The 26843-nt window shown below is 41.2% G+C and overlaps 1 pseudogene; it reads right to left on the minus strand.

Annotated features, from left to right (window-relative positions):
* On the minus strand, positions 1-24852 carry LOC128137134 (zinc transporter 5-like; annotated as a pseudogene).
* Positions 24853-26843: the final 1991 nt, after the last annotated feature.

A 26843-nucleotide genomic window follows, 5' to 3' on the forward strand; every position in this document is an offset into this window, starting at 1 on the left:
TTGCTGAAAAACGCGTTTATTTTTTAACTCGTTATGCACAGATACGTGGCTTGCCGCCAGATGTACCATACATAGCTGCAGTTCGTTTTACATCTTTGTTCCATCTTCGAAAGTGTTTTGTTGCAATTGTCTGCACGCAAATCAAGTGACTAGACTAAAAACTCCCCCACCACGGTATTTATTAAAACATAAATCAGCTGGCCCACACCTGCGATTTGAAAACCCGCCCTGGCAGCACGGTTCTAACAGATCTTGCCGGGGGGGAAGCCTGAACGCTGCTTTGGAGGATTACTGCCGGATACCGGTTCTTGTTCGACGAATTTAAGATAGACAACACTTATTGCCATTGTCCTCCCTGCATGTCTGCTGAGCAACACACAAAAACCTGCTGAACGCGTGTTAAGGTGCAGGTTTGCACTTGCCTGAAGTATCCAGGTACCAGCTCACCTTCGCTGCCAGGATCACCTAACGTGGTCCCAGCCACCTTCACTGGTTCCAGGTCCTGTTGCTAGCAGCTGAAGTAGGAAATCAGCCTTTCCTCACAGAAAGTTGTGGCAAGCGTGAAGGCTTTTCCATTATGTTAAGCTAACTTGATTTGAAAAGAAAAATCACCCCCGTTTTCATCTACCTATCACAATGGGGCTAATGCTTGGTTTGGTGAAACGCTGTACAATCACCTCAAACATGAGTGGCACGTGTAAATATTAACTGAAGGTTTTTGTTCGAGTATGGTTTTCAAAACTGAAAGATCACCCTGCTTATAGGCCAAGTGTAATTGTAGCACTGTTATTCAAGTGACTTGAGCCTTCTGGAGGAGGCAAGGTGAGAAAAGCACCGCCAAAGGCATAAATCGGAAGAAAACAGGATCAAGCTTTAAGAACACTGCTGGTTCTGCAGCATTACCCCGAGAAATGAGGGACTGTGATCACTCAATCTTCATTACTGTATGTAAAAGCAATGCGACTTCTAGAAACTTTCTGGCTGCAGTTTTTCAAGTCAGCCCCGTATTGCAGATAGTGTTTTAACACAGCACCGTGGGGAGTGTGGGGGGACAATGGAATGCAAACTTGTTTAACAGTTACAAAAGAAACTGTGCAGTTTCCATAAACAGTCTGATCACAAGAGAAGCAGAATTGCTCAAGGATGTTTCAAACGGCATTGCTGGTAAATCTGATCTGACCATGTAACTCCTACATCGGTCTATCCTCAAATTCCACCAACATCAAGTCCAGTCTTTATCATGATACTGATAAAGGTACTGATCCTAAATACCAGAACGAGAAAACAGTATGACAAAATAAGACTGCCACGATACATGGAATGATGAAAGATGTCCTCATTTCTTGCCAACTACTGAATTGATTTGCTGAATTCCAAGGAAAATATTTAAGGGCTTCAGACAAGAAGAAAAGAGGGCACAGGAAGACTGTAAACAGCTGTAAGGTAACTATCTCTGAAGACCTATGTTATTACCTTGTTGACAGGTTTTCACTGAAGACAAGAGATTGTTTTCTTTGCAGTATTAAGACCCCAACACGCATAATTCTTTCTTAAACACACTCTTTCTCTTTCCAGTCAAGAAGTCTCAATTTACAGTTTGTTTCAGCAATGTGCCAAGTCCCAGACTACTGTCACAGTTTAGCATTCTAAATCTGGACTGCTTCCTTGGGTAAGACAAAAAGGTATAGTTGGCTACAGTACACCTACAGCTGTGTTATGGTATTATGAAAAAAATCAAGTAAATGACAGAATAATGTATCTTGAAGAAGTGAAGTTTACCTGTGTGCCAGGATGCTCACTGATTAATTACTTTAAGCTTCAAACTATTGCGTTTGCAGTTATTCATATAAAAAGTACAAAAAATTTATTTTACAGTGTGTTTTTTAAGTCTTCTCAGGAAACAAAAAAGTGTCTACAATTTTTTCCCCTATTTCTCACTGTTAACCTGTGGATTTCTCTCCTTAAAAAAATAACTTGACATAAATTTAAAACAGTAACATCTATTTGCTCTGATTCATTAAGTTTAGAAATCAGATTTGTATGCTGAGACATAATATAAAAACTGTTTATTTCTATTATCTAACAAAGTGTGCAAAAAACATGACTTCATGTTGTTTTTTACTCCCTGTAATAAGCATGTAATTATTTTTCATTCAAGAAGTCTTCAAGCTACATTTGAAAGAAAGAAAAATATTTTTCAATTGATTATTGTCCTGATTTCAGCTAGGTCAAAGTTATTTTCTTCTCAGTAGCTGGTACAGTGTGTTTTGGATTTAGTGCGAGAATAATGTTGATAACAAACTGATGTTTTAGTTGTTGTTAAGTAGCGCTTATCCTAAGTTAAGGATTTTTTCAGTTTCTCATGCTCTGCTGAGGGAGCATGGCAAGGACAGCTGACCTGAACTAGCCAGAGAGATATTCCATACCATAGAACGTCATGCTCTCTATATGAACTGGGGGGAGTTGGCCGGGAGGGGCCAATCACTGCTCAGGCATTGGTCAGCAGGGGGTGAGCAATTGCACTGTGCATCGCTTGTCTTTTCTTGTGTCCCCCCCCCCTTTTTTTTGTTAATATTCCTTTTCATTACAATTATTATTATTAATTATTATTGTTTTTATGATATTTTATTTTACTTTAGTTATTAAATAGTTCTTATCTCGACCCACTAGTTTTACTTTTTTGTCCCCAATTCTCCTCCCCATCCCACTGGGAGGGGGGGGAGTGAGCGAGCAGCTGTGTGGTGCCTTCTTGCTGGCTGGGCTTAAACCACAACAATTACGTTTGCATTCCAATATAAACTATTTCCATTTCCCACTGCTAACATGAAATTATAATCATGATGTTCCATTCGTAAAAGATTAAGCATGGAACATATCCAGACTTCTGTTTAATAAACACCAAGTACAGATTTCCATTATTTTCACATATACAGCAAATATTCAAGTCCTTATTTCCTTTATAAAAGCACCTTGATCCTATTTTAATATAGTGCTTAAAAAAATTCAAATATATAGTACATTTGTTTCTGTACATGTATGTGCAAGATCTCCTGTCAAAAATACGAGTATGGAATCCTACAGCTTCACCGTTTGCACCTCCTTTGGTGAACATAACTTTCTATCACATGATATAAGTACCATCTTTGTAGTATTTCATGGATTCTAGTTGCTGAGTCATTGCAAGGACATCCTGAAATCCTGTACTGAGTCCAGACATGTGTTGAAAATAAGCTTCCTTCTCCACTTGGACAGTTAGGTTGTTTACGCCAGCATCTTTCAGAATTGCTGTAACCTGAATAGAACAGTATGGTTAACATTAGTATTACACTTAATATGCATCTCACAGTAACTTGCAGTAGTATTCTGGCTCTGAAATACTGTAGATTAAAAAAATATCATCATGAAGAATTCAATTTTCTGGAAAATTGAGCTTCAGAGGGTATAGCTTTGCAACTTCTGCATAATGGGTAATTCTCAGTGTCTTGCATAAGTAAATAACCACCTTTTTAAGGAAAAGAAAACCCCAAGGCAGGCAGATACTAGCAAGCCAGTTATAAACCCATGATTAGCATCCCGATATCCCTACTGTTTAGTGCCTGTTTTGTAGCACGAAATCCACCTCCTCCTCCTTGTCTCAGAGCACACGTAGTGCCACTTTCAACAGTGAGAAAAAAATGCCCATACTTTTTTTTTTTGGTAGATGTTTTAGCAAACAACTCTTTATGCAGCTAATTCCAAGCTAGCAGGCAAGAGGAAGTACAGCACTAGAGACCAGCTCCAAGACATTAACTAAAAACTACAAAAATAATCACAAACAGCAGCTTCAAACTTCAGCCTCTGAAAAAGGGCTACAGAGTAAGAAATCAAGACGTTAGGGTCTAAAAACCTTGTACCTTACCTGCTGTACAATTCTCTGTTCCATCACATCTGATACCACTTGCACATGTATTGTACCTGCCACAACACTTGCAGAGTGACACCAAAAATGAGGATCTCTAAGATATGACTCCTTCTATTTTTTGAATCTGTAAAGAAATTACATTAGCAACAATTAATTTAAGAACCCATTTTAAACTTGTGTACGTACATGGATGTTGGTGGCAAATATTTCACAGGGAAACAAAGCTGTATAACAAAGCAGCTTTCCAGCTAAGCTGTTATTCAGAAGTATGTAGTACTGAAAGGTCACCTTGCTATTACTGTCAAAGACAAGAAGCTAAAAGTCAAACTAAATGAAAAACCGAGCACAGTGCAATGCTAAATAGGAAGAGAAAAAAGTCATTTAGTGTACAGATCACAATAACATCAACGTATAGACCAACCAGGAGGCTGGCTGGGCATTTAACAATTTCTAGGGCATCTGTTACCTCACTATCCAGGATAAGCAGCTATTTAGTTATCATAGCTGCACTTAATTCAGAGACATAGTATCTTCCCATAATTTTATCATTTTATTAAATTGATCTTTGTACTGGATCTGGCTGGGATGATGTGAACTCTTTTCACAACAACCCGTATGGTTCTGTGTTTTGAATTTGCGCCTAAAACAGTTCTGATAGCACACTGATGTTTTGGCTATTGTTGAACAGTGCTTGGGCACTGTCAAGGCTTTCTTTTTCCCACTCTGCTCATGCCCTGGTGAGTAGGCTGGGGGTGGGCAAGAAGTAGGGAGGGGAAACAGCTGGGAAAGCTGACCCAAGTTGGCCAGAGGGAAACTGCATGCTGTATAACGCCATGCTCAGCAGTAAAAACTGGGGTAGAGGAAGAAGGGGGTTTTTTGGCTTCCAAGGTGGCTGTTGCCTGGAGACTGACTGGGCATCAGTGTGCTTGTGGGAGGTGGTGCAGTGCTTTTTTTTTTTCGCTCTCTCCTTCATTTGTTAAACCGCCTTTGTATTGCTCCCAGATTTTTCTTGCTTTTGCTCTTCCTTTTCTCTCCCTTGTCCCACCAGCAGTGGTGGTGGTAAAGTGGGGAACAAGCAAGTGGCTGTGTGGATGCCTGGCTGCTGGGTGGGGTCAACCTACAGCAACCATATTGTTTTACTGTGATGTATTTTTTAAAAGGCTTTTTCTATTATCTTTCAATGAATTGCTCTTTCACTGTTTTCAAAAAGTGCCTTCTTCACCCTCGGTCTCCCAGAATTGCTGTCTTCCCTTGTCAAAAAGTGAAACCCCACTCTGCACCTCACTTTCCTTTCGCTAAGCAAGCCTCTCCCAGCCAACTTCCATTCATTCTTTTCTTTCTCATGCAGACAAGAACACATCTCCCTCTCTACTAACTGACAGGACATCAGGATAGTGTTCCTTGCTGCCTCTAGTTGATGGCATCCTCAATGAACATGTAACTAGTTCTTTGACAGAGAGGTGTTTCCCACACTGAGGTCTGCACTATGATTCTGGGCAGGAACTTCAAATGAGCCAACAGTGAAGACTAAGTACAACCTCAAAGTAGATACCGTACTGCAGCAGACAGGAAAAGAATGGACTAGAATGAAAAAGTAATTAGAAAAAAAAGCTGTACTTTTTCCATCTCACCTACTGTGAACCAGCATGCCCTTCATGGTATGGACAAATAAGAAAACCTGCAATTACAGGCTCAAGATATAATCTTGTAGCCTGAACTGTACACATCAAGTTTAAAAAGGCCGCAAGCTTTTGGGAATTGCTACCTTACTTTCTTAGTGCTAAGTACTTTTCCTGCACTGTTACCATAATTGTCTGAAATGATGAGCTACCCATAAAAGCAAAAAACAGTACAAGTTTTTTTAGCTGCAAAACAACTTTCATCAGTAGAACTCCTAATCCTGTCACATATCTGCAAAATAGAATTAAAACAACCCAAGACATTAAGTTGTCTAAGACAACGGAAGCTGTCAGACTGAACTACTTGAGTTTAATAATTATTAACAAGTTTTAGCTTTGTATGTTTGTGTATAAAAACATTTAGAATTGTAGTTCTGACCTTTTCTAAAGCTGCATGCAGATCTTTCTCCTGTTCTGGAGGTATCCTCAACAAAAGCACTTGACAGGCATCTTTCAATAGTGGGATAACACTAAGAAAAATCAATGTAGCAATAAAAAGAGAGCAGAGTGGATCAGCTATGAGCCATCCAAATTGCTGAATAAATATCGTTGATACGGTAACACCAACACTGCCAAGAGTGTCTGCTAACACATGCAGAAACACACCTGAAAACAAAATGAACTGAGTGATTAAGTTGAACAGCTCTGTTTAAAATGTACATACATGTTCAACAGCGGAAACACAGTAGGGTTTATTAAACGTAATAAACGCCCCTCAAGCTAAACAGAGGCAATTAGCTGCCTAACCTGGTGCAAAATTAAACAAAACATTTAGCTTTTCTAAAATTTAATTACAAATCAATGTAAAAAAAACCATTTTTACTCCGCAGTGCAATGATCTAGGCAAGCATTCACAGATTAAACCAAACGTGAAGAGTCTTTAAATTGTTAGTGGGATTTGTACTGTATAGCATAATCATTTAACTGCGTATAGAGGGACTCATTGATCCGTAACAGAGGATAAGATCAGTGCAAATGCATTGGCCTGCTCATGTGGACAGACACTAATGTATCATTTGGTTTTTGTATGCCAGTTCTGCTCCAATTTTATAAGACTGTCTATCTGCTACTGCTATGAATTTTATACTTTATACTGCTTTAAGGATGGGTAGCATTCTCAATGTACACTCAACGGGCATAGAAAAATAATCTCTAACCTTTTGTAAGATTAGTGCTAGTTAAGTGTCAGGATTTGAAAGAATACTGAAACAGCTAAGAGTATGGGCAGACTTCACAAAAATGCCAGACAACAGAATAGCCAACTGAATTAGGAAGTAATATAACCAATGAAATATGAGACTATTCGCTAAAATGCTTATGCTCTGACAAGCTTACACGAACAACTCATTCCTTTATAGATTTTTTTATAAGCCAGGTGGTCGGTAAATAACTACTTTCTAACTGCTAGGGGAAAAAATTCTAAGAAGTAGCTATGCTGAAATTTTAGATATATTGCCCTTCTCAGTTAGCTTCTGAATTTAGATTTGAAAAAGAAAGTTTCATCTTTACCACTGTTATCTTCTGAATCACAAATAGAAGCATATTCTAGGTTGCTGGCCTGCATTTGTTCTGCTTCTTATCCCCTCCTCCAGTGTTTTTACAACCAGCTATCATGTGATACCTAGAAGCATGGTAATACCTTTATAGATAGAGACCTTGTACTTTCATTTCCAGATGGAACTTAGAAACAAGGACTTTAAGCTTATTCAGTAAGGTTTACAATGACTACTTATTAATCTTAGTGAAGGCTGTAGATTAATGCTTTTTATTGGTCCTTAAGTATTACCCACACCTAAGAAAGCCTTGCAAAGAAACGTTTCAAGTTATGTTTCTTCAAAGCCATGCAAAGAAATGTTTCAAGTTGTGTTTCTTCAAGTTGAACTCACTAACGAAGAAACAGTTTGAGAAATTCATGTATACCGTGTTAAATGGCTGTCAGATCACTTCTGGAGACAGATTTTAAGAATGATGCATAGTATTGGGTCTGATTCTGAGAATCTTCAAAGCCTGCTGGAAATCACATACATCATTTACGATTCAACAATCTGTACTTGCCTCTCATGTTGGTATTCATGCCTCCTCCAGAAGTCCCGTGGGAATGTCCATGACTGTGCCCATGGCCGTGGCTGTGCCCGTGGTGAGAATGGCTGTGATCGTGTGAGTGACAACCTCCCCGAGAAACCCCATGGGAGTGCGCGTGGCTAAAGGCACAGATACCAACAAGGTTTACGATCAGCCCTCCAACAGAGACTGGCTGTGAGAGGAAGAGAAGTTTTAAACTTCACTACATCTGCCCAGAAGTTCAAGTTTATTTTCTAGAACATGGTAATCAGAAACACTATGCACCTAATTAAGAAAAACTGTGGAAGCATTAACATCAACAGGATTATTCTAATATGGATTCCTCATCATATTCCTTTCAGTATACAAGCTGGTTTCAAAGGAATTTTCCTTCCCTCTCAAAAAAATCCAATTCTCCCCAACCTTCCCAAGAACCCCACCCAAAATGCAAAACCTGGTATCCACAAATTAGGACAAGATAGCAAATTTAGTTTTAAGAAGGGGTGATTGATTTTATCTACTTTCATAAAGAGGTAAAGTGGTTCGAATACAAGGTTTGCTTCGCTTTCATTGCCCCCTCCCCCCCAAATTCTATATTGTATGTAGGACACGCACACTCATCTAAAATTGTACTCAACTGAAGACAGCAACTGCTGCTTTACTGGTCGAGTTGTGCTTTTTATCTGTCTGCCTATTTTTCTGCTCTTCTCTTGAAAAACAAGCAAAGCATAAGAGTAATTCCAGCTAATAGAGGAATTAAGCAAGTCCTATTCAGGTGTTATTAGACCTTTTCTTGGCTATGCAGACTGTGCTCATATAGAGGGGGCAACCCTCCCCCCCCCGCCAAGAAACAAAATCAGTAGTAAAAATGGAGCAAATATTGAAGATTAAAAAGAAAAAAAAAAAAAATCAGGCCTCAGTTCCAGCAGTGCCCATTTCTAATTGTGCCTACATAAAAATCTTTCTCTTTGTTACCGAAGAGAGCAGGAGAGCACAAATTTGTGTGTGCGTGTGAAAGAAAACAAGTGAAGCTGGAAATGTGATAAATGAAGGCATGGATTTGCAGAATTCCATAACAAAAAAAATTTAGTTTGAAGAAAATGAACTACTGCATTTGAAAGAAATGGATGGAAGCTTGAAAATTTAAGTAGGGAGCCCCTGAAGAGGCTGTGGAAGGTAGAGAGACGCTGGTGTAGTTAAGATTAGCTATGCACAGCTTCAGGATTGTTTATGCCATAGTAACACACTCAGCATTATGTTATGAATTCTGCCTGATTTCTGAGGTTTCTCAGAGACTAACACAAAATCTCTTCTGTAATAACTGACATTGGTATACATAACAGCTGAACCAAATTTAGTCTTGTACAGATTATTTACTCAGTATCTTTTATTGTAGAAAGACAACCATCTAAAAAGATTACAGCTGTAACATCTTAGAAAAAAATTCAATTTAACTGTTACAATTAAATTATATTCACCCCTATATATTTTCATATTTTAAAACTAGATGAAGTTTGGACTTTAAAATTAGAATATGTTAAAAAGTCAAGGCACAGTTTAGATTAGAGTATGCAACTTTAGTCTCCTAACTTTTTTTTTTTTTTTAATTAAGACAAACATAAATGAACCATTAACTGCCAAACAACACTGAAACAGAATGACAAAACTTACAGTTAGCATATTTGTATCGATGTCTGGAGGATCCACCAGTCTGGCCACCGATTCCATGAAGACAAAGAAAGCAGTTACCATCAGAAAGAGGCCATTAATAAATCCAGAGAGAATTTCTACACGTCCATACCTGAAAGCAAACATATGTACTTTTGAGAGTGAAGAATGGGTACTCTGAACAAATTTCAAAGTTATAATAAATAAAATCATAATACATTTAATACAGCATTAAGACTGCTTTGATTTTTTTCCTCAATGCCACAAAATTGTGCCTTAATTTCTGGGTTATTTACTTCTGACAAGGAGGAAGCTAGTTTGCAACTGTCCAAACACCAATAGTATAAAGCTATAATAATGTAAGTATTTTTTTATATATAGTGCACATTCAGGGCTTCAAACTGCTAAACTGCTATGCAATTTAGCCATACAAATTTTGATTATGTCAGCAGAATTGAAATCCTCATATAAACACTGACTTTGAACATATATTTTTGTTTGACATACATATATATATACAGAGTGAGGCAATTTCTAAATAATATTCACAGTGATAAAGTTTTATTTGTAGAGATAAATGAAAATTACATTTCAGACACTTTTTTGCAGGGGTAAGAGGGGAATAGCATGACCACAAATGGAAGAGACATAGCAAAAACCCCACAGAAGCATGCAACACTAAAACTTCCCAAACATATCTTTATAGCAGGACATTTTGAAAATGAGCAAGTAGAATAATTTTCAGATAGTCCTTCAAGAACCTAATATACATACCCATAGGAAAATATGCGAGTTGCTTTCCATCTTGTCATCAGAGCTGCAAACAGCCCCATCACTAAGGCAGAACAATCAAAAAGCATGTGAAATCCATCAGAAATGAGACCAAGGCTATTGGTCCATACTCCATAAAAAAGCTCCACAAAAGTGGAAGCCTAAAACAAAAGGGAGTTTGAATTTTTCCTCAAAGATTAACTTGTAATTTAATGTCTTGGTAGCTAGCAGGAAACTCTTATCATAGAACACTTGATAGTTTTCAAAGGTATTGTTTGAAGTATTTCTAGACCATTTTCTCTCTCCTCCAACAAAACAAAAGCGATACATTCCAAGTCTATGAAGAGACATTTTTGAACCTACACTCCCAGAAGCCTTAGACCTAAGAAAACAACCCTCCACAGGAGTAAATTTAAGTTTTCATTTAGAATTTTAAACTAACATTGTGCAGACAAAATTTTCAGCATTTTGTCATTAAACAATGTAACAACTCTGATCTGATCTATTATTAGTGTAAAAGCAATGCTGTCTATGTATCTGTAAGAATTTTCTTCACCAATTAGTTGAGTGTTTAACCTTAGGAATTAGTTTTGAGAACGGTACACGAGGAAATATTTTTAATACATGCATTTTCCCTGTATGATTTACTATTATTAACTGGTCTGCCTATAAGCGTTCTTTTCCATCTTTTATACTCTGTAATGGAATTTGTTAAAGTTATCACGGATACTTCAAGTTTCTCCCCGTTTCATTGAATAATTGCCAAAGAATGAAGAGAGATCTTTGCAAATGAGGTTCTATCAATCTTGCTTACTGTATGATCTTTTCCTGTTCGAAAGAGAAGCTAGAAATAAAACTAGCCTACTCCAAAATGACACTAAGCAATCCCACACTTACTCTTCTGTTGTCCCCATCCTTGAAGGCCTTACTAGTTTCAGCTTATCTGCTGGTAACATTGAGATACCTCACCTTAAACGTACCATCATACAAGTATTTACTTACTGGTATAATAGTTACCACATAGAACCAGTGCCGCAGTGTGACAACAAACCAAAGTGACCTGCCACTTACTGTAAGATTAGTGTTAAGAATCTTCTATTTTAACATTCCATCTAATGAAACTACTCTATCAAGGGTCACTTTAAAAACAATCAATCATGAGGCCCTTTTAAAGAATAACTCTTCTTACTGTACTATGTATGTACTACTGTGGTTGGGTTTGACAAAAAAAACCAACAGGCACTTACCAGATTTAGGCACAAGAAATAGAAGATCTGCCTAGAATCATACTCCTCAAGGATTTCTTTCAGTGACTCCTTAATAAACCGGGGTAATGACTGAGAGCTCTGCTGTAATGCATCACCCATGAAGTTATAGAGAGGAGTGCCTTCAGGGGAATAGCCAATAAGGGTACCCTTCTGCCCTTTCCTGGAGGGGGAGGACAGGATATTGGCAGCTGCAAGGAAAGTATTGAAGTTTTTGTTGCTGTTTCTAAGCTTCACAGTGATTTTATAATGTGTTTTATCAGCAGTCAAAGCTTACATGAAATCTGCAGGCAGCAAAGTTATTGTCAACTTCATCTTGAAGTTTATCATTAGATTTCATTGCTATGTAAGATTAGATCATCACTTTCACAACAGATCTATTGCATTCTTTTTTTTGTAGACAGACAGTAAGAGCACAAAGTTACAGGCCCTTTTTATCCAAAAGAATCCGTAAAAGCTCATCCAAAAGAATTCTGCACACATCCATTTTCTGATTGGCTTCCCAGTCACACGGACAATAGATTTATCAAAAGATAAATAAGAATACGTACATAAAATGAAGAAGACAGCACTCACTACCACACCTCCAGAAAGAACATGCTCTGTGCTTTCATGGTGTGGTGGCTTATTCATAGCTCGAAGCTGGTCTGTTATTGGATGTGTCCAAAAGTTGCCAAAAAGCAGTGCACTAATGAAAATAAGAAAGGATCCATATCGAGCACACGTGGAAGCTTCCATCTTGACAGAGCATATGGACTCCACGTAGAAATCCAGGATCACAACAAAAAAGATGACTGTTATGAAAGGCATGATGAGAGAAGACCAAGACTCTACTTTACTCTGCAACAAAAAATACATTTCAAACAGGATTGTTCACCATTAGGTGTGTATATACAGCATTAAATCTAGTTCACTTTCATTACAAATGTTTTCAGCAATCCATCAAAACATAAATACTTTTATACTTCAAATTTATCACATAAAACCAACACTCTAGCTATAGAAAGAGACATACAGTTAATATGCACTACAGTACCTTACTTTAAATACTTTCGTGTGCTTAAAAGCAATGCCATATGCAACGCCATGTTTGCAACGGTCTACTCTCCATAAGCATGCAGGCATCACGAACATGTCTTTAATAATCTACTCCTCAGGAATAAAAGAGCCCTGTATTTATACAGTCATTAATACTTGTGCTATGTTAGTATATGAATCCAGGATATAATATCTGAGCTAGAAAGATGAAATAAAGTTATCACACAGAAGAGGAAATTATGGTATCACACAGATATACATCAAAATATAGAGGAAAAATTTCAAACAGAGCTTACTACAAAAATAAAGATGGCAACTTTGGTAATTGTAAAGGTATTTTAAAGGAAAGATTTAAATTGTACTTCAAAAGCAGAAGCATTACAAAAAATGATGTATTTTTGTACTTGCTATCTTACCTCTGTTGTCAGAGAAAGGACAATGACCCAGGGGCACAACAGAAGGACGGAAACAAGATGAGACAAAGCTTGAAGACGCTTGGCTCCACCTACATCTACAGATAGTTTTCGGGAAGCCATGTGAAAACCAACCTTACAGCACAATGCCAGTACCAGAAGCAGTACTCCTCCCTGGAAACACAGAAGGATCACGTTAGCATCTCTTAAGAGCCAGATACCTCACTCCAAACAAAGTGACACTTACATGAAAAAAGATTAATATGCTTTCCTTAACTTATCAACAAAAGCCAAAGACAAGGTATTTCCTGTAATTGTTACTCTAGTTAAAACCAGTAACATAGTATACATGGTTATACCTCAGCACTACTCACAACAGCCTACTATGACTTGAAGTTTAAAACTCTCAATAGTGTTAATTGACATACAACAGCAGTGAATAGGTAGCAAACAGCATACGAAGAAAAAGAAAAATCACACAAAACTTGGTTTCCCATCTTCCATTATTAAAAGTGCTGAAAGCATATGTAAACCCCCAAAGTGTGATGTCACCTTGGCCTCTAAGCCTTTCATAACCTTTTCATTCCCTTACCTTTAATTGCACCATACCATATTTCTTCACAATATTTTCTTTCAAAATTGTTCTACAAATGAACAAGATGCACGCACAGCATCTCATCTCCCTTAGAACACACTTGCTTTGCACAGTTAACCAGTCTCTCTAAGCTGCTCCATATATTTTTTTTCCTGTTTTAGTCCTCAATGCAGCCACTTTAGCAACAAGACTAAGCTAACAGAACAGATCAATCAGATAGGTCAATCCCATATAGTAAGATTTTGATAGTTATTCATGCCACCAATTATAATGGGAGTATACTATGGAGAAGTATCAGAATCTGTGTCTTCAAATACAAGCATCTAATATAAAGGAAAGACTGGGGAAAGATAAAGAAGCAGCAACAAAACACAGACCCCAAAAGTGAGCAAGAAACAGCTTATATGCAAAGCATTATGAACATCCAGGATACTGATGACACAATACTTTATGATAATTTTAATAAGACTTTTTAGGTTACGCATTACAGCAAAGTCCTTCTCAGCTATACAAGTTGAATATTGTATGGTTTGGTTTGCTATACTGAAGATGCTCATACTCAATCAGGATGTAAAAATTAAAGTGCTAGTTCCGTTCCAATATGGGGTGCAGATGTTGAACTTTTTGGTTTTGATTTATGCTTGATTAGCTCTGAGGTGGTGAAATTCTTACCTTATATTAACCTACTAAAATACAAGTTATTTAGTTATTTACCTTGTGATCTGCAACACCTAGGAAAGCAATGATTGTATACAGAACATGGGTAAGAGCACTGTCATGATGCCCCTCAGCTAAATAAAAAAAAATTAAGGAAGAGTTTCATTTGATGATTTTTTTTTTTTAACTGAAGAACAGACAGAGGTAGAAGACAACCACAGAAAGCAGAAGTAAGCAAACTGAGCTTTAAGGTTTGTCAGATCCTTAAAATTTAGGAAAGATGAAAATATTTCCACAGAAAATAGTTAAAAATATTAAGGACAAGGGGGAAGAGTATTTTAAAACATGAGCACATAGTCACTGTTAAATACTGTACAGCAGTCATGATACAGGATTTATGTTAATTTTGGCAATGAGACTTTGAAAAATGTACTCAACAGCATTAAAAATTAGATTGATTTTCACTAAAAGCCCTAAAGCAGCAAGTTGCCTGAAATATCGTCTATATCTTTCCAGTTTCTAAATATTTATACTTTAGAAAACAAAGAGTAATTGACAAGCATAATGCAGCAAATATTAAAATAATGATAGCTTTTGGGAAAACTACTACAGGGCACTTTAACAATGAATTTACTCACTGAAAACTCAGTGGGTTAATCAATACTATTCCTGAATATACCATCTGCATCTGTAATTCCATGTTTTCATCCCTCCTTGAGAAAGTTTACTTTCACCTTATTTGTTTTTACTGTCCATCCTCAAGATGTACCACTTTTTGCCAGTACACTTCACTATGATGAGACGACCTGTTGAAAACTTACTTCACGATCAATTTCAATTTACTCAGTGCCTTTGAAAGCATGTTAGCCAGCTTCCACTTGCAGCTTAAAGTCCATTGTTGTTGGAGCTACCGCAGGCTATTTCACACCGCTTTTCAGCCTAGCAGATGAACTGAGACTACCACATTTGCAAAAGCACAAAACAATCTTTAAGCCACTCCATGGTATTTGAAAAGTCACAGCAGTCAGGTGAAGTCCCCAGAGACTGAAAAAAGGGAAACATCGCACACATTTTTAAAAAGGGCAGAGGGAGAACCCAGGGAACTACCAACCTGTCAGCCTCACCTCTGTGCCTGGGAAGATCATGGAACAGATCCTCCGAGAAGCCATGTTAAGGCACACGGAGGACTGGGAAGTGATTCCAGACAGCCAGCCTGGCTTCACCAAGGACAAGTCTTGCCTGACAAACCTAGTGGCATTATATGATGGAGTGACTACCTCAGTGGACAAGGGAAGATGTCACCCATCTGGACTTCTGTAAGGCCTTTGATATGGTCCCCCACAACATCCTTCTCTCTGAATTGGAGAGATATGGATTTGATGGGTAGACTGTTCAGTGGATAAGGAATTGGCTGGATGGTTGCATCCAGCAGGTAGTGGTCAACAGCTCACTATCCGGACGGAGATCAGTGATGAGTGGTGTCCCTCAAAGGGTCTGTATTAGGACCAGTACTGTTTAGTATCTTCATTGATGACATAGACAATGGGATTGAGTGCACCCTCAGCAAGTTTGCAGATGCCACCAAGCTCAGCGGTGCAGTTGACATGCCTGAGGGATGGGATGTCATGCAGAGGGACCTAGACAAGCTTGAGAAGTGGGCCCCTGTGAACCTCAGGAGGTTCAACAAGGCCAAGTGCAAGGTCCTGCACCTGGGTCAGGGCAACCCCTGGTATCAATACAGGCTGGGGGATGAAGGCATTGAGAGCAGACCTGCGGAGAAGGACTTGGAGGTACTGGTGGATGAAAAGCTGGACGTGATCCAGCAATGTGCACTCGCAGCCCAGAAAGCCTACCGTATCCTGGGCTGCATCAAAAGAAGCGTGGCCTGCAGGTTGAGGGACTTGATTCTGCCCCTCTACTCCGCTCTGGTGAGACCCCACCTGGAGTACTGTGTCCAGCTCTGGGGTCCTCAGTACAGGAAAGACATGGACCTGTTGGAGTGGGTCCAGAGGAGGGCCACAAAAATGATCAGAGGGATGGAACACCTCTCCTGTGAGGAAAGGCTGAGTGAGTTGGGGTTGTTCAGCCTGGAGAAGAAAAGGCTGTAGGGATACCTTACTGCAGCCTTTCAGTACTTAAAAGGGGCTTATAAGAAAGATGGGGACAAACTTTTTAGCAGGGCCTGTTGTGATAGGACAAGGGGTAATGGTTTTAAACTAAAAGAAGGTAGATTCAGACTAGATATAAGGAAATTTTTTACGATGAGGGTAGTGAAACACTGGAACAGGTTGCCCAGAGAGGTGGTAGATGCCCCATCCCTGGAAACATTCAAGGTCAGGCTGGATGGGGCTCTGAGCCTGATCTAGTTGAAGATGTCCCTGCTCACTGCAGGGGGGTTTGACTAGATGACCTTTAAAGGTCCCTTCCAACCCAAACCATTCTATGATTTTGTGATTCTACGAATCTTTCTGGATATATGGAGAAGACTGCCAGCCAGGCTGTCAACCATTTAATACACAGACTTAGGCTACAGCCATTATGTCTAGAATTTCTAAAAAAAAGGAGAGCTGATCAAAAAAGCTTCTAACAATCCTAAGTGGTCTGAGATGTGCAAATGGGCAGGGAGCCTTGAACTACAATTTAAAATCTATAGCTATGTTCTAAGTTCTGAAAGTAAGCAATGCTATTCATTCCGCTGTAAATATCAGTATGTAGATGTAAAAGTAAAATCTTATGTTATAATATTCTTGAAAGGTAAGATTCCTATTAGGAAAAATGCAAGCATATTTAATTCAGTGCACTCAACTTCACATTTTCTCTGTCCCAGTAATAATAGGCACTTGCTCTTGCTCTTACACATAGCAAGAAAGGATACGATGTTCTGCTATCTTAGCCATGAGGTCGTCATTGTCAAAAAGCAGTAAGCAGATGACAGCTGTGATGAAAAATGCAGCACCTCTTGTCTGTAAAAAAAACAAAACACAAAAACACACCCCAAATATTTTTATGTGCTGAAACAGATTAATCTAAAAAAATCCAGGAAATCAGTCCTCTCCCTCCCCTCCTCCTGATCAATCTAAGCATATTTTTGTTAAGTAAGAAAAACATGAGGAAAAAAATATTTTTTTTTTTAATTTTTTTAAAAAATTGACCTGGACAATATGATTTTATATTTATTCTGGTTTTCAGATTTACCAGATAACTCAGGGCAAATCACCACTGTAACAAGCTAGAAGCCTGTATCTTACAAACTTCAAGTGTGATTGCTTCCTTCTTCATGGTGTGTTTCTGCCTGCCAGAGTGCACAGGTACTTTAGCCTGATGATTTAATATTTTGTAGCAGCAAGGAGCCATAAACAAGATCTAGTGGACAAACTGTAGAATTTTGTCTTAGGGGAGGCGAAGGCTAGAGCACTGTGCAAAGGCTCTAAGAAAGCAGAGCTCTGCAGTGCTTTTATAGGGATGGTACAGAGGTAGCTATGAAATCCCAGCGCCCAGAGCTTTCACCACCCTGTTTTAAGACACTGCAATTTTGGTATTCATCATCTTGGCAAGACACTGAGCTCTACAGCTAAAAAATACTATTACAATTCATCTTCTGAAGCCAAATACAGCTATCACCTTCTTGTTTTGGAAAGTCAGCTGACCTCTTTGCCACAGTTCACTTCATAAAGCTGAAATACTCAAAGGACAGCGTTATCACTCCCTTGTTTCTGCTGCGTTAGATATGCAGCTTAACTGCCAAGCATGGCCCACCACAACACAGATTGACAAAGAACCTCTCTGAAGCTCTGCATCTACCCCTTGGGTGGCTGGCTGGAGAAAAAATTTGTCTTCTAGACGAAGAGCTTCATGCTGGATGCCCTAAGCATCTCAATTTGAGGGGGGTGGGCATAGAGAGTCAGAGCAGATGACTGTGCTACTCACTCTAAGGCCAGCCTAAAAGTGATTAAGGGACTCCAGCAGCAGTTATGATTCAGAGTTTTCAAAACTCTCAGCCTGAGGCAGCACCAAAACCAGACCTTCTCCTACACAGCAAGTATTCTAGCCTCAGGCATATGACATCATAAGGTATCTTCCTCCAGCTCCACTTTTTTGAGTGAAAGTGGTGAAGACTCCTAGGTGCTGGCACGAGCTCATTCCACTTAGGGCTGATTAGGCACAGTTAGAGAACACCTTGCGAAATTGTGTGTAATGGGACTCAGACAAAGGATGTCTCAAGTACAGATCTCTAATTAAGTGAAAGACTGGGCCCAAGTATTCAGCACACACAGGCTCATGCAGACCTTAAAGTACTTAGAGAACTTTTTGGCAGAAAACCAACAAAGTACATGAAAAAGCTACAGACATTGAAGAGGCTAGGCAGGGATCTGGAGACTGTATTGCTGGACTTCAGTGCCTAAAGGCCAGGACCACGACATGCACATATGTCCTTTTGTCAGTTTGGACCCCAAATCCTGTTACAAAGAATGCTGAAGTGTAAAAATCATTCTCAAGGTTCTTTTCCGCCTTCAAACAGAAAAAATTCTCAGGTATCTGCCATGGATCTCCAGCAGCTTCACCCACTGTTTCTCTCTTAATGTCATATTTATTATTTCAAGTAGTACATTTTATAATTTTACCACTAATTAAACTAAAAAAAGCACAGTTTCTATGAACATAGGTCCAAAACACTGTTTGTTCCAGGTAGAAAAGTACTTGAATTTATAGCATTCAGTATCTTTTACATTTGGTAAAATGAATTTTTAAATACCTTTGCTGGTCCTCCACCTGAGCTCGTGAACAAGACACTAAGGAGTGATAGCACAACCACATCACTGTGCTCAAACAGCAACAATGTCCTAGAAAAACGTGAAATAAACACTTATGTCCACTTATAAGTTTATCTCACAAGCTTAATATATACTATTTCAGCTAAAATTCAATGACACAGCAGTCAAAGATTTATCCTGTGATTTCAATAGCAAGTTTAAACAATTCAAAAGGATAAATGCAAATCTATTTGCCTTCACCAGCAATAGATCTAGCTGCGGACAGCTAGACGCATCACAAAACAAAGAACTTCCTAAATCAAGGAACAGATTAAAATTATTCATTTATAGATTACTTTAAATTGTACTTTCTTCTAGTAACACAACAAGATACTAACTTACTCAAAATGGAATTATTATTCCCATTACAATACCTCCTCTAAACCAAAGTTTCTGGCTCTCAGAAAAAAGAGGTCCTGTCCTGTATCCTGTTTATTGAGGTGTTAATGGTCTAGTAGTTTATGCAACCTCAGAACATCTTAATTGCTGAAAATAAGAAATTCTAACTTGCACACTATCTCCTTCAGATAGCAAAGGCTGACTAACAAGCTATATTGACAGCTTTTCAGAGTGGAACATGACAGTAATAATCGCTGTCAAGTTTACCAAATGCTTCTGCCATTCTCCACACAGCAATCCAGGCTGCTAGGGTCCACGTTACTGGTTCTGTTTGGGAAGACTGCCAGCACCCAGAAAGGCACTACAGTATTAAGAACTCCTATTATTCTCGGGTGTGCCTTCTTCTGTGTAGAGGATAAAACTTCAACTTCATAAAATGTATTATTTAAGGCTTTACCTTCCTCTCTCTAATGAAAGATGCTGTCTAACTGTGCTGGTTTTGGCTGGGATAGAATTAATTTTCTTCATAGTAGCTGGTATGGGGCTACGTTTTGAATTTGTGCTGAAAACAGTGTTAACAATACAAAGATCTTTCAGTTACTGCTGAGCAGTGCTTACACAGAGTCAAGGCCTTTTCTGCTTCTCACACCACCCCACCAGCGAGTAGGCTGGGGGTGCAGCACAAGAAGCTGGGAGTGGACACAGCCAGGACAGCTGACCCCAACTGACCAAAGGGATATTCCAGACCATATGACATCAGGCTCAGCATATAAAGCTGGGGGAAGAAGGTGGGAGGGATGTTTGGAGTGATAGAGTCTGTCTTCTCAAGTAACCGTTACGCGTGATAGAGCCTTGCTTTCCTGGAGATGGCTGAACACCTGCCTGCCGATGGGAAGTGGTGAATGAATTCCTTTTTTTGCTTTACCTGTTAAACTGTCTTTATGGCAACCCACGAGTTTTCTCACTTTTAGCCTTCTGATTCTCTTCCCCATCCCACCCGGCGGGGAGTGAGCAAGCGGCTGTGCAGTGCTTAGTTGCTGGCTGGGGTTAAACCACGACACTAATCCATTAACCTTCATTTCTGGAAGTCTAATGTTATTCTTTTTTAGTTACTCAGTCAGCACTGCCAACAAACAGCACAAGTGATTTTACTCAGAGTATATGCACTAATGCCACCCAATTCCAACACAGCACAGGCATATGATTAGATAAAGCAGTGCCCTGCAACAAATGCAGAAATTGATTCTAGTTACCTGGCACAGGAATACAAGCTGCTATCACTAGCTGTCAAGCCATGGACTCCCAATAGTTACATAAACAACTGGGGTTACATTAATGAGACTAGGAAATGATGAAATCCACAGTCAGTGATCTCATATCATTCACATCAATAGTTCAAGCACTATCAAGACTTTCCACTGGCATCTTGTCAAAGAATGAATGAAGAAAATTACAAATTCTACAGAAAATTACATGTAGCTTTTCCCAAGCACAACAGAGTTCACTGGAAAAAGCATAAAGATCCATTTAAAATTTCAAAAAATAGAGCAAGAGGCTGGCATCATGAGCTAATGGATACAAAACAAAAAACCAAAGGAACAAGACAGGGAAAGATCACAAAAATTAGCTTAAAAAGATAACACATTGTTTACAGTTAATATATATTTACCTCAGTGGTCCACAAAGAGTAAGGCCAAAAAACCACAAGAGTGAAATGATAGATCCCACAACAGCATGCTTAAAAATTTTGATCCACTACAAAAGAAAGGTATTTCATTATAATTTTCTCCACTGTTTCAGAATAAACACCCCACTATTAGCATTCTTCTAGCACAGCAGCTGTAGAAATAGAGGGGAAAACATACGCTCTGCAAGTTCTGCAAAATTTAGAGTACGATTATCTTAACTACTTTGCCAGGCAACTAAGGTTTCTTTGGACATATCATGAACCAGAATTACTTATTTCTTTTCTACCACAGTACTAGATTCTATAGTATAGTCTGAGATCTCTTTAATAAGAAGCCTGAAAAAACGCTGAAAAAAATTCAAGTCCATTTACCTGTCAAAGATGCTGTTTGTTTTCTAATCTATTTTATGTATCTGATAAATATATATAGAACTAGATAAAACATCCAAGATAAAGAGACTAAGACCTTAAGTCTACATACATTTATGCATGTGTTAAATTCTTTCTTCAGGATGCAGGTTATAATTCAGCTATTCAATACATTATTAACTGTAAATGCAAATTTTTAAAGAAAAGTAACTCATTTTGGAAATACATTAAACAAGACAAAGTACCTACAACAAACATCACATCCTCAAAATGCAGAATTTAAAAATTTTAAACAAGAGCAAAACAATACACACACAGATTTTTCCAAACACAAATCAAAGATGCAATTTATGCCTGTTCACACTTTAAAATTCTGCCATACATGTCTAATCAGGAAAGCAGTTGACATTTGTAACATTTCTCAGGCTATCCTTCAGATTCTCTCTACTTAGCACATACACTGATGACATCGTGCATGGATCAAGTTTTTGTGCACACAATTACATAAAACCAAGATGAATATGGAGCAAATGAAAATATCTTAAACAGCAGCTTCCAACCTGGCCCTACTCTGACATCTCAGGATACTGGGAACTCAACACAGGTTTGAAGAGCATAGACTAGCCCCTCATCACAACGCACCACGCAAAAGCACTCTTTTGGCATGGGGAACATGACTGGAGCATTTCAACATTCTGGCAGTCCAGAAACTGCCCTCTGAAACTGTCAAAGTCAGCCAAGTAGACTAAGCTCTTCTTGCAAATCCAGTCCTCAGAACAGATGCTTGTATGGAGCCAAGGACCAATCTTTTCACAATACATGGCTAAAAATGCTGATTGTTTTTTACAGTGCACTAGACACAAAGTTAGTTACATGCTTCTGGGAATTGCTATCACATCTTCCAAGTGCAGCAACCTTTGTTCCCCTTTCATTTTTGGCAAGAGCCATGCTGTCAAGAATATCTACAAAGACGTGAATCATTATTACATGTGTCAACTCACCTGATGCTTGGTTACCACTTTTCCAGAAGAAAATGGTTTTTGAAACAAAACCATAAAAAATGCAGACCTGTTAAAAGAAGAAAGTTTTCTCTATTTGTGTATTAGCAGTCAGCTTTTTATTCACACCAGCTCTAAATAACTAGGCCTTTCCTATCAGGCTCAGTTGACAACATGGCTTCTCTACATTTTTCATTAAAAGGCCACACTGACCACACCCACTGGTTTTATTTTCCCTGCTGCATTGTGTCAGAAATCAGTACAAAGGTCATGACAAGTGAACTTCAGTTCTGGTCAATTTTAAATGCAAGTTCTTCAGAGAATGACTAATGAGAACTCTACCTGTGATTTACAAAAATCAAAATACTGATCTCAGAAATTTTGAGGAGAAATACTACTATGTTTTTTATTAGCAAGATACATACACCTGAAGGCTTACTCACATACAGAATGGTGAATACACAGCATGTTAGAAATGGTAAGGAACAGCACACATCTTCCTCAACTGGGATCAAGAGTAAGTGGTGGGGAAAAACACTATGGTGAAATGTAAACAAATTTGAAATAGAAGACAAAAATGAGGTTCCAAATGTTCCAGCTCTGCCCGGTTTATTACAGAAATGCTCTTCCACATCATATCAGGTAAACATGAAGCAGGATTGTGTCTGCAAAGATTGTTTCTGTATATTTGCTATCAGTTTCTACACTTCAGATCTCAATCAAGGAAAAACAGCAGTTGAAGCTCACAAGAACTAGAGGAATAGAAATTACAAGGAAGAAAGCTTGTCTTCTACACCCTTCTTAAGAAAATTTGGACATGTCTGAGTTTCCTATGATCAGTACTGTCATAGCATGATCAATTTTGAAGTAGCAAAAACATTGAAGTTTCTCAAGGCTAAAGTGGCCTTATGGAAAGATCTGGATAGACCTGGAGAGCTGAGCAATCACCAACCATATGAAATTTAACAAGAGGAAGTGCCTGATTCTGCACCTGGGACGGGGTAGTCCTGGTTACACGTACAAATTTGGGGAGGAGAGGCTGGAAGGCAGCCCCGTGGAAAGAGATCTGGGGGTTTGGGTTGATGGCAAGTTGAACATGAGTCAACAGTGTGCCCTGGCAGACAAAAGGGCCGACTGTGTCCTGGGGTGCATCAAGCACAGCACAGCTAGCTGGTCGAGGGAGGTGATTGTCCCACTCTCCACTGCACTGGTGCAGCCCCACCTTGAGTACTGTGTGCAGTTTTGGGTGCCTCAATGTAAGGATAGGAAACTGTTAAATGCGTCCAGAGGAGGGTGAGCAAGATGGTGAAAGGCCTTGAGAGCAAGACTTAGGAGTGGCCTAGGTCACTTGCCTTGTTCAGCTTGGAGAAGAGAAGGCTGAGGGGTGACCTCATCACAGCCTACAGCTTCCTCAAGGGGGGCAGCAGAGGTGCTGATCTCCTCTCTCTGGTGACCAGCGATAGGACACGAGGAGATGGAAAGAAGCTGTGTCAGGGGAAGTTCAGACTGAACATTAGGAAAAGGTTTTCTATTGAGAGGGTGGTCGGTCACTGGGACAGGCTCCCCAGGGAAGTGATCATGGCACCAAGCCTGTCAGAGTTCAAGGAGTGTCTGGATGATGCTTTTAGTCATGTGGCTTTGTGTTAGGTAGTCCTGCAAGAAGCAGGGAGATGGACTTGATGATCCCTATGGGTCCCTTCCAACTAGAGATATTCTACATTTCTGAAATTATAGTGAGCAGAGATATGAGAGAAAAACACTGCTATGAACAGAGTATTTCCTGGATCCACTGGTACACCTTCTCTTCCTCGATTAATCTATAACAACATAAGGCGGGGTATAAGCTTGACGCTGACAGAGAACACCATGGACAAAGTGTGCCTGAACAGCGGCGGACAGGGCTTCACCCCCTGCACACTCACCCCGGCTGCACTATAAAGATAAACTGCACGAGGTGGACCGCTTTCAGAAGATCGTAGGATTCAAACAGCCCCACGGCTTTCAAAAACTTGGTGAAGCACAGCAGCACGATGTACCGCGTCAGCCTGCAAAAGCGGAAAGGGCCGTTCGCGCCTGCCACCACGCACACGCCGCCGCCTCCCGGGCCAGGCCCCGGTCCCAGGCCCAGGCCCAGGCCCAGGCCCCGCCCCCGGTCCCGGTCCCGGTCCCGGTCCCGGTCCCTCCCCCTCCCCGGCGGCCCTGCGCCTCACGCGGAGGAGGCCGCCGGCTCCCGCCGCCCGCGGAAGGCTGAAGGGCGATGCTCGCTGCTCCCCAGAGGGAGGGACGGCGACGGGCTGCCCCCCTCACCCAGCGGGGCGGCCGCTCCCCCCCCCGCCCCCCCCCCCCCGCCGCCGTTACCGGGCGGTGGGCACATCGACGGGCCCCAGCACGCCGCCGCCGGCCAAGGCCTGCCCGCTGTACTTCTCCTCCATGCCGGGGCAGGGCAGCGGGCGCGGCCCTACGCCCCTGCGAGGGGAGAGGTGCGAGGGAAGGGGTGCGAGCGCTCAGGCGCGGCGCGGCCCGCCTCCCCCGCAGCGGGGGCACCTCATCCTCCGCGGCCGGTAGGGCCGCCGCAGCGGGAAGGGAGCGGGAGGGCAGGCCACGCCGCGCGCATGCGCCGTCCGCCGTGCGCAGGCGCCCTAGCGGAGTGGGCCGGCACGTCCGCGGCGGGCGCCGGAAGCGGCGGCGGGGACGCGGGAAGGGCGGCGGCGTTGCCTTTCCCGGCGGGCCAGCCTTGGGCCGCGGCCCGTCGGTCCGGGCGGGTTCCGCTGCCCTGGGGGCGGCCTCCGCCCCTAGCGGGCTGCCGGCTGCGGGGCGTGCTGGTCGGTCTCCGGCGGGGGTCGGCGGATGGGGCGTGTCCCCTCTGGGTCCGCGTGCCTTGGGTGTCCGATGCGGAAAGAAAACCGGTGATTGTGTTCCGGCGAGCCCTGTCCCCGTGTGTCCGTCCCATCCCGTCCCCCCGCTCCCGCCCGCTTTAGGGAGCCGCGCTGTCGGTACGTGGCGCTGTGACCCGGCAGCGTGGCGCCGGGGTGGGAGGGGAGCCAAGGGGGGCACGGGCACGGGCGAACGGCCCATGGGTGAAACGGAGCCTTAAAATGATAACACACGCCGCATGTGTGCTACAGAGGGATGTGCCGCGCGTTTTCTGTGACTTGCTCTCCCAGCCCATACTCGAGTTTTCTCCTTTACTGTTCCTGTGCTGTGAAGGAAGCACGTTTGTCCTTAAAACTCGCCCATGACGTACGCAGCCTGCCTTACGGTAATTTCGTACGCGGTGCTGTAGGGTAAGGCTCTGCCAGGGCTCTGCGGGTTTCGGTGTTCCTGGTGCCCTGGAAACCGGGCTGTATCGCGCCGGCTGATACCAGATGTATGCTGCAGCCGTCCTCACTAATAAAATGGTATAGACCAGTAACTCATTTTTGGAGGACACTGTGCTGGCAGTTCCAGTCCGGTGGAACCGGTAGCAGGAGTTGGCTGCAGTGTGTTACATCACCCCTTTCCGTCTGAAGAAGCTGCTCGACGTGTAAAGCATTGCAACCTCTTTCCATTAGAAGGGGAGGCGAATTGTGGAATTGTAATTTTTTTTTTTTTTAATGCAAGCCTGTCGATTTTGTATTGTTTTGTATTACTATGTGCAAAGCCTTTTTGTCCTGACCACTCTCAGGATCAAGCAGCAGGAGAGGATTTCCCTGCTGACGGCTCCAAGCATCCAGGTACTTCCACCAAAACTACATTCAGTCTTTTGCTTTTCCTCAGGACCATTGCTGCCCGTCATTCACCGAGTATCTTTTCTTTTTTCCTTGCGCTACAAAAGCATAGTGTGGTCCTCATTTCCTAGATGATTTTCTAATTACACAGATTGTTGGGATCAGATTCTTTGTTTAAGACCAGCAGCCTGGTGATTTGGTGAATGAGCCAGAAACCTTGGATCGTGCCTTGTGAGTTGCCTGAGAGCTTTCATTGCTTTGAATAACCAATACTTGGTGCTCCTGCCTGTGGCAGTGTTTACAGTCAGCCTCCCTCTGTTCGTGCCCCCACTTCTTGGAGACGGCATCAACATGACCATGCTTCTACCCAACCCTGATCTTGCTTGTGAAGCTATTATATGGCTGGTTCTTCATGCATGCGCTAGGTTGCTCAGGATTTTCTGGTAATGGTCACGAAGCTGGGAAATCTTCCACAGTGGTGAGTTTTAGTATTTATCAGTGAAGTGCCTGACACCCAGCTGGTTTCACCCCACCTCCAGTGTACCAGTAAGGTCTCTGCACAGAGATTGCTTCACTCACAGGTAAAGTGGAACAACATCCTGGATGACATGCAAACTGTGTAACCGTTCATGGAGATACTACAGAAGAGCATGGGGGACTAAAATGTCCAGCTGAAACTAGTGGGAACATTGAGGCAGAAGGCTGGAAATGCCCATATCGTGAGATAGCAGCTTTCTTCTAGCCATGTATCAAACTCCCTGGTTTAGGGACATCCCAACACATGATTTTGGTCCTTAGTTCAGCACTGAGGCAGGACAAAGAAATCAGAAATCAACTGATCTGAAGGGAGGTGGAGTTGGGGAGGGGTGGCACAGGGAAAGGGA

The sequence above is a fragment of the Harpia harpyja genome, chromosome Z (assembly GCF_026419915.1).
Source record: "Harpia harpyja isolate bHarHar1 chromosome Z, bHarHar1 primary haplotype, whole genome shotgun sequence".
NCBI lineage: Eukaryota > Metazoa > Chordata > Aves > Accipitriformes > Accipitridae > Harpia > Harpia harpyja.